At 33.2% G+C, this 3582-nt stretch overlaps 1 pseudogene; it reads left to right on the top strand.

Moving 5' to 3' along the window:
• Positions 943-2861, top strand: LOC109822080 (annotated as a pseudogene).

Genomic DNA, 3582 nt, shown 5'->3' with positions numbered 1-3582 from the left:
TCAGCTTCTGGCAACCGTTCAATTGAAATAATTTGAGTGTCTGACCTCTTTTGAAGAACCTTTTTATGAACCAGTATGGTTGCATAAAAATTTGTGACATGCAATTTTGTATTCTGAACATGAGGCTCCTTTCTCAATAACATTTTCTTTGGTTGGTTGAACTGCACTTACATTCTTGATGGCGCTTATGCTTAACATGATAAAACGTTATGGGATTTTGGATTCCTGTTGAGGATCGGTTGCATACGTCTAAAGGATTTCTTTTGTTTGTGGTTCTATTATTGGTGATCTAAATTATTTTCAAGTTTTAATTGCACTTTTTAAGCTTTGAAATGTTAGACAGAATGCGGGATATTTCTATCCATTGTAATATTATTGAATCTTGTTCTAGATCACTAATGAGCTTGGAGATATTTATGACTATGTCGTTCATTGTTTTCCTCCAAGGTTTGTAAAATCAAGAATCTTTAATTCACATGGTCTATTTGAGATACATCAATTTCTTTCCTCTGCTGTAAAATAATGTTCAATTTGTATTACCTAAGAAATATTCAAGGTTGAAATAATAAGTTTCTAAATATAGTCTTCACAGATTTGTATATTTTTGTATGAATTACAATCATCATATTGGTTGCTTTTGCTTGTTTCATGTTAGTGAAAATTAAAATTCTTCAATGATATTCAAGGGATTGATATTTTATGTACGACTTGTTCTTTGTTAAATTCTCCGTGTGAAATGAAGTGTTATCATTAACTAAAAACCTATTATGTGTACGACTTGTTCTTTGTTAAATTCTCCGTGTGAAATGAAGTGTTATCATTAACTAAAAACCTATTATGGCTCCATTCCACCTCTTTGGGGTTGTATCGTGTGAAATGAAGTGTTATCATTAACTAAAAACCTATTATGGCTCCATTCCACCTCTTTGGGGTTGTATCTTTTTTGGAAAGTATTGTTCACAATTGTAAGTTTACAGCTGGTAGATGCATGTCTCATCACTTGTATATTGATAATTATCACCTGACATCATGTACATTCCAAAAAATAAGATACAACTCCCATGTAGGTTAAAATCACCTGCATGAGACATACAAAAATTACTAAGTATCCAAAAAAATAGAACTAATACCTTATTTCCACTTTTTTGTTTCTTGGCTCTTTTAAATAAGGGTTGACCTTCTGATACTCTAGGATAGCCCACACCAAGTGCCTAAAAGAGAAATCAGTCCATAGAATAAAATTACTCAGTTGAGTCTTTCCTAAAGTCCTAATCACAATATCATGGCATGGCAAACTGTCGTATATACATGATGCCCCAAATTGGCTACTGTAACCAAATTTTTAATAATTTCATAACCATTACCATTCCTTTTATGTATCTTATTGATCTTTTTTGTACATGATTTTTCAATGGCATGCATGATCTCATGTGTAGAGGTGTAGGCAACACATGTTATATATCACATTTGATGTGTCAGCGGAGACCCTTCCTGTTTTATATCACATGTTATGTATTACGTAGATGACCTTCATCTTCAAAAAGAATCAAATTTGTGATTAGAAGAGTTGTAATGACATCTCAGTTGACGTGTCATCTTTTCGATGGTCATAGTGGTACCATAGCTGCTATATTGCTGCTAACAATTTGGGGAAAAACATTATAACTGAAATAAAGAGAAAAGATGAAGACATAGAAAAGGCGGCTGCTAATAGGTATATGAAGGCTGATGCAGAGTTCCTTAAAGAAGAAGCTGTAAATGGATCTTGCTGTGTCACTGCTCTCATTAAGAAGGGTGATCTTATTGTGTCCAATGCTGGTGATTGTTGGGCTGTCTTGAGCGTTTCGGGTGCTGCTGAGGCACTTACTTCGGATCATCGGCCATCAAGGGAGGATGAAAGGGAGAGAATTGAGAACCTCGTAAGTAACTTACTCATTGCACATTGAAAATAATTTTTGCTGTAATGCTCATGTTTTTTCATTGAACATAATTGTTTCTGTAAATGAGAAATAAGTAGGCCAGTTCTTTAAGTCTACATATTTCATTCCTTGTTGAAATAGAAAAGCTTCTTGTTAAACGTGTGTTTTTCTTAGTTTTGAATTTTTTGATAGTTGAGAAGGAATAAACACTTAGTATGTAATTTGAATTATGTATAAGTTTTTTTTGTTTAATTTGACGAGTCTATTTGCTAATGTGAATGCTTGTGGCAACAAAACTATTAGTTGCACGTTTGTGTGCCTTTGGTTTTGGTTTTTTAGAAGTTTAGAAACTGAAAACATCACCAATAATTTTCACCGTAGGTTTGGTATCACTTTTTATTAAATTTGATGAGTTTATATGTTAATGTGCATGCTTTATTGAAATAAAAAATTTGTTTAAATAGAACATTTGCGTTCGGTGGGTTTTAACTTTGTAAAAGTTCAAAAAGAGGAAAGAGTAAATATAATTACAATATGGGTTATGTATCATTTTCTGATGTAAACTTGATGGTTATTAAAGCTATATGTCCTCTATGCAGAGTGACTATATTGATTTTTGCCAAGGATTATGGAGATTGCAAGGCACACTAGTCGTTTCAAGGGGAATTGAAGACTCTCATTTGAAACAATTTGTCATACCGGACCCAGAAACAAGAATGCTTCCAATTAAACCCGAATTCGAGTTTTTGATTCTCGCCTGTGATGGGTTGTGGGATAAGGAAGGTGAGTTTCAGGTTTAACTTGTCTCATTCTTGTGTTATCCTCTATATAGGCAGTGATCAGAGATATGACATTATTCCTTCTTTAACTTTATAGGTTAGCAATAAGGAGGCTGTAGATATAGCTCGACCCTTCTGCACAGACACTCATTGTTCATCACCACTCTCTGCTTGTAAAAAGCTTGTTGATCTCTCTGTAATCGTGGCTCTGCTGATGATATTAGTGTGATGATAATTCAGTTGAAGCGTTTCGTTTTAAGGTCGTTTGAAGGGGTTAGTTTTCACTTATTGTGTACATACTCCAGTTTGAATATGTTGATTTTGTTTGCTTTTTGTGTTTGCATATGTTTTGAGTATACAATAGTATTTCGCGATTTGCAGCCAAGGGTGTTCACCTATTTGTGTTTGGATGTGTTGACATTCTTTGATTATTTGATGATTGTTCTCCCATAATCCTCGAGAATATTCATCTATTCTTTATATTTCATATCCTATGCCCTTAGAAAGTTACTCATCGACCTTATTATTAAGGTTTGATCATACAAAGTTTAATGAGTGTTTTGCAATGTATATGGGATTGTGAAATTTTCATGCGTGAATATATATACCCACACATTAAATATTGCAAAGGCTTAGTCAAGCTTTGAATGCCATGAGCTTGGAGTTACATCCACATCCTGAAACATTACTATTAGGTATATCCTTGTGACTGTATTTGATTGATCAATCATGTAATAGATGCAACCAGTGTACTATCTCCCAATCAATCAATAAATGTAATTTCATTGTTCAAATGTTGACTGTTTAGATTATGTCTATATGTTTGACCCATTGTTTACATTCCATAATTTAATAACAAATCTTTAACTAAATAAAATTATAAA

Source organism: Asparagus officinalis, chromosome 8 (genome assembly GCF_001876935.1).
Source record: "Asparagus officinalis chromosome 8, Aspof.V1, whole genome shotgun sequence".
In the NCBI taxonomy this organism is placed as follows: domain Eukaryota; kingdom Viridiplantae; phylum Streptophyta; class Magnoliopsida; order Asparagales; family Asparagaceae; genus Asparagus; species Asparagus officinalis.
The sequence above is the reverse complement of the archived record's forward strand: the minus strand, read 5'-3'. Positions and strand labels throughout refer to the sequence as shown.